The 14,341-nt window shown below is 53.4% G+C and overlaps 3 non-coding genes across 3 annotated transcripts; all 3 read left to right on the plus strand.

Annotated features, from left to right (window-relative positions):
* Positions 1–5,788: 5,788 nt before the first annotated feature.
* Positions 5,789–5,860, plus strand: TRNAP-UGG (transfer RNA proline (anticodon UGG)). The gene has a single exon. It is a non-coding gene; the product is annotated as a tRNA-Pro (tRNA).
* A 2,471-nt stretch (positions 5,861–8,331) lies between these two features.
* TRNAP-AGG (transfer RNA proline (anticodon AGG)) lies at positions 8,332–8,403 on the plus strand. Its single transcript has one exon. It is a non-coding gene; the product is annotated as a tRNA-Pro (tRNA).
* A 1,430-nt stretch (positions 8,404–9,833) lies between these two features.
* On the plus strand, positions 9,834–9,907 carry TRNAT-AGU (transfer RNA threonine (anticodon AGU)). Its single transcript has one exon. It is a non-coding gene; the product is annotated as a tRNA-Thr (tRNA).
* The last annotated feature ends 4,434 nt before the right edge of the window (positions 9,908–14,341 follow it).

Below are 14,341 nucleotides of genomic sequence, written 5' to 3' on the forward strand. Positions count from 1 at the left end.
TAAGTGCCTATTTATGTCACATGAGCCAATCATGGGGCAACATTAACATGGTTTAATCTGACTGGCTCCATCGTGTGTCTGGAGTGAGTTTTACATGGAAGAATTGCTTCAGCTGGAGTGCTGCAGTACAAAACCAGCTTTCAGGATGGCATTTCATACAAATAAATACCAGGTAAAATATTATTGAGTGAACTGAAAATCAGGGGTAAATCAATAAAAACCGAATAATTTCAATTTACAAAAAATCAGGTAATTTATTGGTGAATTCGATAAAAACAGAAAATGCAGAACACTGAAGGATGCTGTAGGCCTTTTTTGCACCAAGAGCACACTGCTGGTGAGTATTCAGCTTATGCTCGAGTAACCCCCAGCTCCTTCTCTGCTGTACTGCTGCCTATCCAGTCACTCCCCAGTCTGTATCTCTGCATGTGGTTATGCTGTCATAAAACCATAGAAACTAAGGGTTGCAAGGGACCTCAGGAGGTGACATCTAGTCCAACCCCTTGCTCAAAGCAAGACCACTTCAACTAGATCATTCGAGCCAGGCGTTTGTCTAGACAGGCCTGAAAAACCTCCAAGGATGAAGATTGCACCACCTCTCTAGGTAACTTGTTCCAGGACTTCACCACCCTCCTAATGAGAAAGCTTTTCCTAATACCCAACCTAAATCTCCCTTGCTGCAACTTGAGCCCATTGCTCCTTGTTCTGTCGTCTGTCACTGCTGCAAACAGTCCAGCTCCGTCCTCTTTGCAACCCTCCTGCAGGATGTTGAAGGCTGCTATCAAGTCCCTTCTCAGTCTTCTCCAAACTAAATACACGCAATGCCTCAGCCCCCAAACCATTTTCGTTGCAGGCGGTCACGGTAACATCAGTGGGAGGTGGGGGGAAGAGTGGCAAGCAGCGGGCGGTGAGCAGGCACTGCCCACAGCCACCATCCACGCTGTCGGTGGGGATGGCGAGTGGAGAGCGGGGACTGCCTGCAGCCGCTGGTGGCCACATCAACAGCGAGCCCTGGGGGGGGTGGGGGGGTGGGCAGCAACTGCCCACAAAATCCGGTGGTGGCTTTAGTGGTGGCCAAACTTAGGGGGGGCACGTGCCCCCTTGTGCCCCCCCTACACATCACCTATGCTTGAGATGAAAGTGGTCTGTTCTTGATGACCTAAGGAATGAGATAAGCAATTTCTTTAGATGCAAACAGTTTGTTCTTGATGACCATGTCTCTAGCAAATGGAGAAAAAAACCCAGAACCCCAAATCCCCCTTTCAGGACTGGTTCAGGGCAATGTTAAGCTGTTCTCCCCCATGGTATCACAATGAGAGAGGCCACCAGGGAAAGTGAGGCATATAGGATGACTGTGGGGAGTGGGGAGGAGGACGTAAATTAATCTAACCAAACCACATCCTGCCAGGAACCCGAAACCAGAGGATTAACTGTTTCCACCCACTACAAAGGGATTCTCACTGCCATGTTGCTCCCTAAACCAGGGCCCCTGCCACCATCCCTGCTGCCTGCAATGAGGCTGAAGTTGGCATTCTCTCTCTTTACAGTCTTTAATTCATGATTACCAAGCTTTTGTTAGCTACAGATTGGCTTTGAAAAAGGAACTGGGAATAAGGAATTTGGAGCTGGAAATAAAGAACTGGGAATAAGGAATTGGAAATTGGAGATAAAGAACCAGGAAGAAGGAAATGGGAAGAAGGAATTGGGAAGAAGGAACTGGGAACTGGGAGTAAGGAACGGGGAATAATAGACTAGAGTCACTATTCTAATGGAATAGTGGACTCCAAGATGAACATGAGCCGGCAGTGTGACGAAGCCATCAGAAAAGCCAATAGCACTTTATTGTGCATCAGCAGATGCATGACAAATAGGTCCAGGGAGGTGATACTTCCCCTCTATCGGGCGCTGGTCAGACCGCAGTTGGAGTACTGCGTGCAATTCTGGGCGCCACACTTCAAGAAGGATGCGGATAACCTGGAGAGGGTCCAGAGAAGGGCAACTCGTATGGTCAAGGGCCTGCAGACCAGGCCCTACGAGGAGAGACTAGAGAAACTGGACCTTTTCAGCCTCCGCAAGAGAAGGTTGAGAGGCGACCTTGTGGCTGCCTATAAGTTCATCACGGGGGCACAGAAGGGAATTGGTGAGTATTTATTCACCAAGGCGCCCCCGAGGGTTACAAGAAATAATGGCCACAAGCTAGCAGAGAGCAGATTTAGACTGGACATTAGGAAGAACTTCTTCCCAGTTCGAGTGGCCAAGGTCTGGAACGGGCTCCCAAGGGAGGTGGTGCTCTCCCCTACCCTGGGGGTCTTCAAGAGGAGGTTAGATAACCATCTAGCTGGGGTCATCTAGACCCAGCACTCTTTCCTGCTTATGCAGGGGGTCGGACTCGATGATCTATTGAGGTCCCTTCCGACCCTAACATCTATGAATCTATGGATCTATGAATAAGGAGCTGGGAGCTGGGAATAAGGAGCTGAAAACTAGGAAAAAGGCATTTGGAACTGGGAATAAGAAACTGGGAATAAACAACTGAGAGTAAGGAACAAGGATTAAGGAATAGGGATAAGAAACTGGGAATAAGGAACTGGAAACTGGGGATAAGAAACTGGGAAAAAGGGACTGGGAGCTGGGAATAAGGAAATGAAAGAGGATAAGGAAAGGAAAATAAGGGACTGGAAACTGGGAACGAGGAACTTGGAGTTGGAAATAAGAAACTGGGACTGAGCAACGGGGATTAAGGAACTGTTAAATGGGGATAAGGAATGGGAAGCAAGGGACTGAAAAGTGGAAATAAGGAGCTGGGAATAAGAAACTGCGAGTAAGGAATGGGGATTAAGGAACTGGAAACTGGGGATAAGAAAGTGGGAATAAGGAACTGCAAACTGGGAATATGGAACTGGGATCTGGGAATAAGGAACTGGAAAGTGGGGATAAGGAATTGGGACTAAGGATTGGGGAATTAAGGAAATGGAAATTGGAGATAAGAAACTGGGAATGAATAAGGGACTGGAAACGGAATGAGGAACTGGGAGCTGGGAATAAGACACTGGGACTGAGGAACGGGGATTCAGGGACTGGGAAGTGGGGAGAAGGAACCAAGTGGAGGCTCGTGTGTGTAATGCAGCGGTGGGGCGGGGATGCGGGGCAGCTGTGGGTCCCCGGGGCTGGCAGCGCTGCAGGGGAGCGGGGATCGTCCACCCAGCATCACCACCTCCTCCTCCTCCTCCTTGCCCATCTCCTTGGCTCCCCACACCGGTGGGGGACGGTGGCCATCGTGGCATCAAGCAGGGACATGTGGGTTTTCAGAAGGCAGGGCCTGGTGCAACTACACCCGTCTTGAGCCGGGGCCCTCGTTCCCACTTGGGTCGTTCCTGCCCACCCCAAGCCTGACCTCCCAGTGCCTCTCTTGGGGCTACCGGCCCCTGGCATTTTGCCTCCCCTTCAAGTCCTGCCTGGCTGCACAGGACCTTCTGGCCTTCTGCCCAAAGGGGAGAGCAACTCTTCAGAGCTTGCCATGGTGGGAAGAGCCACCAAGGAGAGACAGCTTGGAAGCCTGAGCTCGGAGATCCGGCAGCGCTTCCATGGCACAAGAGGGGCCCGTGTCGCAGGGTCTGAAATGCAGCAGGGCAGGGTTAGCACTCAAAAGTATCTGGCTTGTTGGTCTAGGGGCATGATTCCCACTTAGGGTGTGGGAGGTCCTGGGTTCAACTCCCAGACGAGCCCTGCTTAGTACTGTGCCTGCACCACCTGTCCTTGGAGCCTGGTGTGCTGAGCAGCCCTTTTATCTAGCTCCAGAGGCAGGTGAGGCCATTTCCCTGGTGCAGCTGGTGCGTGGCCCAGAGCAGGGAGATTTAGACACCTCCTTGCTCCCCCCAAACTCATAGTACTGGGTGACGGTGGCCATCGAGGCATCAAGTTGGGCCGTGGGGGTTTTCAGAAGGCAGTGCCTGGCACCGGGGCAGGTGAGTACTTTTGTGTGGGTGAGGGAGCTGTCGTCTGGGAAGAGTGTCCTTGAGCAAGGCGTCTTCAGGGCACAGTTCGGTTGGTGCAGAACCTGCGGTGTGGAGATGTGGCAGGTGGTACCTGTGCCAGGGGCTGGAGCCCAGTTGGAGGGGCCATGTGCAAGCTCCACCACGCAGTGAAGCCGATACAAATGCTTGGCTGCTACCATTTTCACTTGCTCGCTGGCCTGCTTGACGGTCTTGAGGCGAGAGGGATGCTCTTTCTTTCCTAGAAGCGGTGTCACTGAGCTGGTGGAGCATTGACTGCCCAGTTTGAAGTTCCCTGGTTGAAGTCGTTCTTGTGGCAAGGTGTGCGGCCTTGTTACCTGATGTGGTGTGTGAAGAGGAGAAGAGGGAAGGAGAAGAGGAGAAGCTTGTGAGTTGGGCAAGGAGGCAGGAGGTCACAGCTTCTGCAGCCCGGCTCCCCGCTGCTGCCTGCCTGCTGTGGGCTTGGGCACGGGAGGCTGGTTCTCCGCTGCTGCATGCACGCCCAGGGGGCAGGGGGAACCCGTGCCCGCCAGATCTGAGCGCAGGGCAGGTTGTGTCCTTGGGCGGAGGGGGTGGCAGCTCTCTGGCTCTGCACGCACTCCCCGGGAGGCAGGGGGGACCTGCACCCCCGAGATCTATCCACATTGTGGGCACAGCCTGCGGGCTCAGGCTCCCACCCTGCTCCCCTACCCTGGGACCGCCACAGCCCAGGGGGCACGACCCAGCATGGCAGGGAACAGTGGGGCAGCCCCAGCCTTCCCCAACTACCCCTATTACCCCTTCCCTGCCTATGGGGGCTCAATACCACCCTTTCCTACACCCCCCATCAGGACCTGCTTTCTGGGCTGCCTGGGGCCATGTGCATGTATTGCCTTCCTCCAGCTCCCTGCCAGCTCTGGGCAAATTTGAACTGTGCCAGCCTGCAGGGAGCTCATGGCAAAACTGCAAAATTCACGGGCTTCCATTTCTTTCCGAGGGAAATGGAAAACCCTGATCATCAGGCTCCTGTAGGGACACAAAGAAGCCAAACAGATGTCCTGACATAAGCCCTGAATGACACTGCTGAAATTCCCATGATTTTACCTCTTAAAGAGGAGGCCCTGTGGCTTAGTTGGCTAAAGCACTTGTCTAGTAAACAGTTAGGTCTGGGGTTCAAACCCAACAAGCCCTCCTTTGTTACATTTGGCAAGGCTCTGTAGCTCAGGGTGTAGAGGCCTGGGCTTGGGAGTTTAAATCTCACTGTTTCCTTGCTTTAAGGCAGTTCATGGGATAAGTTTTGGAAATCTGGACTCTAAAACCAATCATTATTTAAACATCAAACCTAGTCAGATCATTGTACTCAGTCACAAGTCGTCCCTCATAAGTCACAGGGTCTGTCTACACATGCAATTAATGCTATTTGGGTTTAGTGCTCAGTAATGTCCTGTGCAATGAGCCAGCCCTGGGATGTTGTCTACACATGCATCCGTTTGGAAGAGATCTCTTCCTTACGGGAGTAGCCTGCTCCTTATGGGAGTGGGCTATTGCTTTGCTCAACTTGGCCACACGCACCAGCCTGAGCTACGTCATCCCTGTCTTTGGGGTGGTGAAGGCAACTGCTGAGGAGGCTGTCCTGGAGGTCTGTGGTGTCCTCCAGGAGATCCTTGTAACAGGGCTGAGCCCTGATACTACGGGTGAGAGAGAGCCTGAACAGCCCCACACCCGTGAGGACTTATCCCAGGACCTGCCCTTGAGGTCTGCCCTGTGTCACAAGGGTCTAAAATGCAGCAGGGCAGGCATGGGACACATCAGTGCATGGCTCGTTGGTCTAGGGGCATGATTCCTGCTTTGGGTGCAGGAGGTCCCGGGTTCAACTCCCGGACGAGCCCTGCTTAACCCCCTTGGTGTGCTGTGTGGTCCCTTTTATCCAACTGCAGAGGCAGGTGGGGCCATTTCCAGTTGCTGCTGGACAGGATTCTCTCCCAAAGTCACCAATCGGTCCCTGCATGAGAAACAGCGGTTGCCCAGCAAAACAAACAGCATGCACACCTTCATTAACGCAGCCGTGTTGGGTTCTCTTTCTCATTAATGCCTTGTTAAAGCCTTCAGATTTGGCCCGTTTATCCCTAATCTCACATTCTTCTTTAATTTGAATGTGTTGCTTTCTTTCTACATGTTCTTTTCCCCTTCCGGCATGAGAGCTGACTTAAATGCTGCAGTACTTGCAGTGCAATGCAGCCTCTCCACCTTCCTGTCTCCTCTGTTTGAAAACTTCGAAACACTGATTTTCACAGATGTAGTCACAGAGAGATTTGCACTTTCTACCCATCTTTTACTTTTTTTCCCTGTGTATGTTTTTATTCAGCCCCACATTAAATGGAAGCACTAAGTGCCTATTTATGTCACATGAGCCAATCATGGTGCAACATTAACATGGTTTAATCTGACTGGCTCCATCGTGTGTCTGGAGTGAGTTTTACATTGAAGAATTGCTTCAGCTGGAGTGCTGCAATACAAAACCAGCTATCAGGAGGGCATTTCATACAAATAAATACCAGGTAAAATATTATTGAGTGAACTGAAAATCAGGGGTAAATCAATAAATACCGAATAATTTCAATTTACAAAAAATCAGGTAATTTATCGGTGAATTCGATAAAAACGGAAAATGCAGAACACTGTAGGATGCTGTAGGCCTTTTTTGCACCAAAAGCACACTGCTGGTGAGTATTCAGCTTATGGTCGAGTAACCCCCAGCTCCTTCTCTGCTGTACTGCTGCCTATCCAGTCACTCCCCAGTCTGTATCTCTGCATGTGGTTATGCTGTCATAAAACCATAGAAACTAAGGGTTGCAAGGGACCTCAGGAGGTGACATCGAGTCCAACCCCTTGCTCAAAGCAAGACCACTTCAACTAGATCATTCGAGCCAGGGGTTTGTCTAGACAGGCCTGAAAAACCTCCAAGGATGGAGATTGCACCACCTGTCTAGGTAACTTGTTCCAGGGCTTCACCACCCTCCTAATGAGAAAGCTTTTCCTAATATCCAACCTAAATCTCCCTTGCTGCAACTTGAGCCCATTGCTCCTTGTTCTGTCGTCTGTCACTGCTGCGAACAGTCCAGTTCTGTCCTCTTTGCAACCCTCCTGCAGGAAGTTGAAGGCTGCTATCAAATCCCTTCTCAGTCTTCTCCAAACTAAATACACCCAGTGCCTCAGCCCCCAAACCATTTTCATTGCAGGCGGTCACGGTAACATCAGTGGGAGGTGGGGGGAAGAGTGGGAAGCAGCAGGCGGTGAGCAGGCACTGCCCACAGCCACCATCCACGCTGTCGGTGGGGATGGCGAGTGGAGAGCAACTGCTGAGGAAGCTGTCCTGGAGGTCTGTGGTGTCCTCCAGGACATCCTTGTAACAGGGCTGAGCCCTGATACTACAGGTGTGAGAGAGCCTGAACAGCCCCACACCCGTGAGGACTTATCCCAAGCCCTGCTCTTGAGGTCTGTCCTGTGTCACAAGGGTCTAAAATACAGAAGGGCAGGCATGAGACACTTAAGTATATGGCTCGTTGGTCTAGGGGCATGGTTCTTGCTTTGGATGCAGGAGGACCCGGGTTCAAATCTTCGACGAGCCCTGCTTAATCTCCTTGGTGTGCTGAGGGGTCCCTTTTTATCCAGGTGGGGCCATTTCCAGTTGCTGCTGGACAGGATTATCTCACAAAACCAGCAATCTGTCCCTCCATGAGGAACTGGGAGCTGGGAATAATATACTGGGATTGAGGAACAGGGATTCAAGGACTGGGAAGTGGGGAGAAGGAACCAAGTGGAGGCTCGTGTGTGTAATGCAGTGGTAGGGCGGGGATGAGGGGCAGCTGCGGGTCCCCGGGGCTGGCAGCGCTGCAGGGGAGCGGGGATCACCCACCCAGCATCACCTCCTCCTCCTTGCCCATCTCCTTGGCTCCCCAAGCTGGTGGGGAACAGTGGCCATCGTGGCTTCAAGCAGGGACATGTGGGTTTTCAGAAGGCAGGGCCTGGTGCAACTACACCCGTCTTGAGCCGGGGCCCTCGTTCCCACTTGGCTCGTTCCTGCCCACCCCAAGCCTGACCTCCCAGTGCATCTCTTGGGGCTACCGGCCCCTGGCATTTTGCCTCCCCTTCAAGTCCTGCCTGGCTGCACAGGACCTTCTGGCCTTCTGCCCAAAGGCGAGAGCAACTCTTCAGAGCTTGCCATGGTGGGAAGAGCCACCAAGGAAAGACAGCTTGGAAGCCTGAGCTCGGAGATCCGGCAGCGCTTCCATGGCACAAGAGGGACCCGTGTCGCAGGGTCTGAAATGCAGCAGGGCAGGGTTAGCCTTTATAGGTATCTGGCTCATTGGTCTAGGGGCATGATTCCCACTTAGGGTGTGGGAGGTCCTGGGTTCAACTCCCAGATGAGCCTTGCTTAGCACTGTGCCTGTGCCACCTGTCCTTGGAGCTTGGTGTGTTGAGCAGCCCTTTTATCTAGCTCCAGAGGCAGGTGAGGCCATTTCCCCGGTGCAGCTGGTGCATGGCCCAGAGCAGGGAGATTTAGACACCTCCTTGCTCCCCCCAAACTCATAGTATTGGGTGACGATGGCCATCGAGGCATCAAGTTGGGCTGTGGGGGTTTTCAGAAGGCAGTGCCTTCCACCGGGACAGGTGAGTACTTTTGTGTGGGTGAGGGAGCTGTCGTCTGGGAAGAGTGTCCTTGAGCAAGGCGACTTCAGGGCACAGTTCGGTTGGTGCAGAACCTGCGGTGTGGAGATGTGGCAGGCGGTACCTGTGCCAGGGGCTGGAGCCCAGTTGGAGGGGCCGTGTGCAAGCTCCACCACGCGGTGAAGCCGATAGAAATGCTTGGCTGCTACCATTTTCACTTGCTCGCTGGCCTGCTTGACGGTCTTGAGCCGAGAGGGATGCTCTTTCTTTCCTAGAAGCGGTGTCACTGAGCTGGTAGAGCCTTGACTGCCCAGTTTGAAGTTCCCTGGTTGAAGTCGTTCTTGTGGCAAGGTGTGCGGCCTTGTTACCTGGTGTGGTGTGTGAAGAGGAGAAGAGGGAAGGAGAAGAGGAGAAGCTTGTGAGTTGGGCAAGGAGGCAGGAGGTCACAGCTTCTGCAGCCCGGCTCCCCGCTGCTGCCTGCCTGCTGTGGGCTTGGGCACGGGAGGCTGGTTCTCCGCTGCTGCATGCACGCCCAGGGGGCAGGGGGAACCCGTGCCCGCCGGATCTGAGCGCAGGGCAGGTTGTGTCCTTGGGCGGAGGGGGTGGCAGCTCTCTGGCTCTGCACGCACTCCCTGGGAGGCAGGGCGGACCTGCACCCCCCAGATCTATCCACATTGTGGGCACAGCCTGCGGGCTCAGGCTCCCACCCTGCTCCCCTACCCTGGGACCGCCACAGCCCAGGGAGCACGACCCAGCATGGCAGGGAACAGTGGGGCAGCCCCAGTCCCCGCCTTCCCCAACTACCCCTATTACCCCTTTCCTCCCTATGGGGGCTCAATACCACCCTTTCCTACACCCCCCATCAGGACCTGCTTTCTGGGCTGCCTGGGGCCATGTGCTTGTACCGCCCTCCTCCAGCTCCCTGCCAGCTCCTGGCAAATATGAACTGTGCCAGCCTAAAGGGAGCTCATGGCAAAACTGCAAAATTCACGGGCTTCCCTGGTAAAACGAGAAATCCACATTTGCCTCTGGTAAAAGGTAAATTCACAATTTACTCCATTTTTTTTTTCCATGGAAAATGGAAAACCCTGATCATCAGGCTCCTGTAGGGACACAAATGAGCTAAACTGATGTCCTGACATAAACCCTGAATAACACAGCTGAAATTCCCATGATTTTGACCCAAGGAGAGGAGGCCCTGTGGCTTAGTTGGCTAAAGCACCTGTCTAGTAAACAGGAGATCCTGGGTTCAAATCCCAGCAGGGCCTATGTCTTGCACTTGGCATGGCTCTGTAGCTCAGGGTGTAGAGGCCTGGGCTTGGGAGTTCAAATCTCACTATTTCCTTGCTTTAAGGCAGTTGGTGGGATAATTTTTGGAACTCTGGACTCTAAAACCAATCATTATTCAAACCTTGTCAGATCATTGTACTCAGTCACAAGTCGTCCCTCATAAGTCACAGGGTCTGCCTACACATGCAATTAATGCTATTTGGGTTTACTGCTCAGTAATGTCCTGTGCAATGAGCCAGCCCTGGGATGTTGTCTACACATGCATCCGTTTGGAAGAGATTTCCTCCTTATGGGAGCAGCCTGCTCCAGGCCTCCTCTGGCCCTGCTCTGCCTCCCTGCCGTAGCTAGCAGGAGGTGGAGGCTCCAGCCACAGCTGCGTGCGTGCTAGGATCACTCTTTAAAAGGTAGTCCCACATGATGCTCTCTGGCCACCTGCTTTCTTGTCTCATAGCAGTCTGCAGCATGCTGGTGCAGCCCTCTATGACTGTCTGCAGATCCTGTGCCCACCGTGGGAGGGCTGCTCTACCCCCAGGCCCCAGCAGTGAGGGTGGCTGCTGCTCCCCCTGCACTGTCTGCTCCCCCTTCTGCAGCATGAGGCCAAGGCCAGCAGGGTCTGCCTGTGGTGCAGCTGCTGCTCAGGTGCTCAGTGGTCACATGGAGTCTTGCAGGGTAAAGGTGAGCAATTCTAGGCATGTGACGTGTTGTTCTAGGGGCATGATTCCTACTTAGGATGTGAGAGATCCTGGGTTTAACTCCCAGATGAGCCCTGGTTGGTGCTGTGCCTGGGCAGCGTGGCCCTGGAGCTTGGTGTGCTGAGCATCCCCTTTTATCCAGCTCTAGAGGCAGCTGGCGCCATGTCCCTGGTGCAGCTGGTGCATGTCGCAGAGCAGGGAGGTTTAGGCACCTCCTTGCCCGTCTCCTTGGTCCCCCAAGCCAAGGGTCCCTTTCATCCTTGCTCTGTTCTCTTCTAACCGTGGCCTGCCACAGATATCGCCTTGTCTCCCCTGCCTTTTCTCCTGATCTCTGCCACCGCTATCGCCTGATTGCCACTGCCTTTTCTCCTGACCTCTGCTACTGCTATTGCCTTGTGTCTACTGCCTTTTCTCCTGACCTCTGCCACAGCTATCTCCTTGTCTCCGCTGTCTTTTCTCCTGATCTCTGCCACTGCTATCACCTGATCACCACTGCCTTTTCTCCTGACATCTGCTACTGCTATTGCCTTGTGTCTACTGCCTTTTCCCCTGACCTCTGCCACAGCTATCGCCTTGTCTCCGCTGTCTTTTCTCCTGATCTCTGCCACAGCTATCACCTTGTCTCCCCTGCCTTTTCTCCTGATCTCTGTCACTGCTATCTCCTTGTGTCTACTGCCTTTTCCCCTGACCTCTGCCACTGTTATCGCCTTGTCTCCGCTGTCTTTTCTCCTGATCTCTGCCACAGCTATCACCTTGTCTCCACTGCCTTTTCTCCTGATCTCTGCCACTGCTTTCGCCTGATTGCCACTGCCTTTTCTCCTGACCTCTGCTACTGCTATCACCTTGTCTCCACTGCCTTTTCTCCTGATAAGGTGATAGCTGTGGCAGAGATCAGGAGAAAAGGCAGTGGAGACAAGGCTATAGCAGTGGCAGAGGTCTGGGGAAAAGGCAGTAGAAAATAAGGTACGGTGAAGGAGTGATGTTTTGGTATGATCTGAGGAAGTTCAGCCGATCCTTGTCTAAAAAAAGAAACTGGTCCCAATAAAAGTAAAATACTTAGGAGTAACTTCCCAGCTTCTTGGTGTTTTTTAGTTCCAGTGTTTCAGACCGTAGTCTCTGAATGGCTCTGGTACGCGTCTTGCTTCTTCTTCTAGCATGGTGGGTGCTCTTTCTGTACCGGGCTGGGTCACGGCAGGGGGAAGATGCGCTTGTCCCCTTGCGAGAAGGAGAATGCCTGTGTCCATCCCCAGTCGCCTCCAGGTTTTCGCGAGTCCCTGAAGTCCAGCTGTGGTTTCCGCCCCTCATGCCTGTTCAATGTAATGTCCACGGGCTTTCAGCCATGTCTCCCGATTTTCATCCCTGAGGGGCCACTGAGTTGGGAGGGAGCCAGACACATTTTCTCACTGCCATTATATTTTTAAAACATATAATTTTTAAATTCATTTCGAATTTATTTTCAGGCATATTACTTATTTTAATTATTGGGGAAATGGTGAGTCAGTGACGGTCAGCACGTTTCCCAGCACATTTGGCTGGAGGGAGGGAATGAATATTTTCAAACCGTTGAAACAAAAATGCATTTGACCAAGTGGAGGCTTCTGACTGACATAGGATACAAAGCTGCTTTTGCTTTTGGCTGATCCACATCAAAACCAAAAAATGTACTGAAGGAAAAACCCCTGCTCGGTGCTACCGTTCCGTGGTGCCAGCTCTACCTGGCAATCCGCAGGGGAAAGGCAACCGTGCTCGGGGCAGGGCTGAGCCGGGAGCCGCGGAGGTGGCGGGCCCGGCCTGTGGGACGTGGTGTTTGCAGGGCTGGAGAAGGGGTGCGGGGCGGCGTGAGCCGGCGCTGCTCCATGGGGGCGGTGGGGCTGCCTGCGGGATAGGCTTATATTCTGAATGCTGACGGGTTTAGGGGAGTTGGGCGCCTGGCTGCTGGTCGGGTAAGATTGGGAAACTTTTCAGCCTTCACTGAGACGCAGCTGTTGCCATTGGGGAAGCCTTAAGGTCCGAGATAGAGGAGGCCCTGATGTCTGGTCACCTCCAGGGTTGGGCAGCAGCTGAGTCTGGGTTTTCGGGTAACAGTATAGGGTTCAGGCTCCCGGCTTGCAACCGAAGCCCCACTTTACCTGCCCAAGGTCCTTTTTTGTTGTGGCTCTGCCCTGAGTCTCAGTCTGCACCCCTCTTCCACGCACCAGGTGCTCCATGTAACAGGTCCCCGCTTCACGCGGGTGCAGTGATGACGACCCCTTGGCTAAGTAAAGCAAGGGAAGTTTGAGAGGAGTCTGAGATGGTCCTAGGGTCCGCATTAATACAGGAACACAACCCCCTATTTAACCAGCTCCCGGGGAGGGCTGGGGCGCAAGGCCTGTGGCGCACCCTTGGTCTCTCCAGCTGTCTCCCTCCTGTGTCACAGAGAGAGAGAGAGAGCGCAATATAGAGATAAAAAAAACCCTGCACTATTTTTTTCTCTCTCTCTCTCTCTCTCTCTCTCTCCACCTGATTTGGCTGCAGTTGCACCTCTGCCCGAGCCCTGGCACTGTGAGTACTGCAGCGCGGCCAGCTTGCTGTCCCTTTAATTGCTGGGGCCGGAAGCACTGGGTCAAAAGGTGCGGCTGAGAGCATGTTGGCTAGGAGAGGTTGCTATCCTGGTGGGGAGAGTGCTGCCTTAAAGGCTTTGTGTCATGGGTTTAAATCCCACCCCTGCTATGGATAAGTTGGTCTCTGGGGCCAGTTCTTTACTACTGGGGCCCCTGACTCTTTCATTGCTGCGGCCAGAGGCACCGAGTCAAGAGACGCACCCGACGGGTCTTCAGGAAGGAGAGCTTGTTGGCCTGGTGGGTGAGGTGCTGGTGTAGAAACTTGGTCTTATGGGTTTAAATCCCACCCTGTCACTGTGAGTACCCTTTGTAAGCTCATCTATGGGGCCAGTTCTTTACTCCTGGGGCCCCTGACTCTTTCATTGCTGCGGCCAGAGGTGCTGAGTCAAGAGGCGCACCTGACAGGTCTCTAGGAAGGAGAGCTTGTTGGCCTGGTGGGTGAGGCGCGACATTGGAGACATGAGTTCTAGTCCCGTGTGTGTCTGGGCTGGTGAGTCATCTTGAGTGAGCCCAAGGCCTGGGTGCCCCCCTAGCTGTGCTGTTTGAGTGCACAGCAGCTGGGGTTGGCTGCTGCTCAGCATGACTTAGGCTGCTGGTTACTGTTGTCACCTGACCTTTTGGAGGTCGCTGGGGGGGGCGTCCGGTTTTGGCACTCCCGGTGTACATGTCCAGTTGTCCATGTGAATGTAGAAGGACCACTGGCTCCTGGTTTTTTGAGACTAAAAGGCATATACGTAATCAGTAATGCGGAAGTGGACGACTGTACACTGTACGTGTACATTTGGAGTGCCAAAACTGGACGCCCCCAGACCCGGGCGACCTCTCCGTGACCTCCAAAAGGTCCTGCGCCAACAAAGTCATGCTGAGCAGCAGCATGGAGCCAACCCCAGCTGCTGTGCGCTCAAACAGCACAGCTAGGGGGGCACCCAGGCCATGGGTCTTGGGCTCACTCACCAGCCCAGACACACACAGGACTAGAACCCATACCACCAGCATGTCAAGGTAGCACCTCACCCACCAGGCCAGCAATCTCTCTTTCCTGGACATCTGTCAGGTGTGCCTCTTATCTCGATGCCTCTGGCCACAGCAATGAAAGAGTCAGGGGCCCCGGGAGTAAAGA

This window comes from Alligator mississippiensis, chromosome 7 (genome assembly GCF_030867095.1).
Source record: "Alligator mississippiensis isolate rAllMis1 chromosome 7, rAllMis1, whole genome shotgun sequence".
Lineage (NCBI taxonomy): Eukaryota > Metazoa > Chordata > Crocodylia > Alligatoridae > Alligator > Alligator mississippiensis.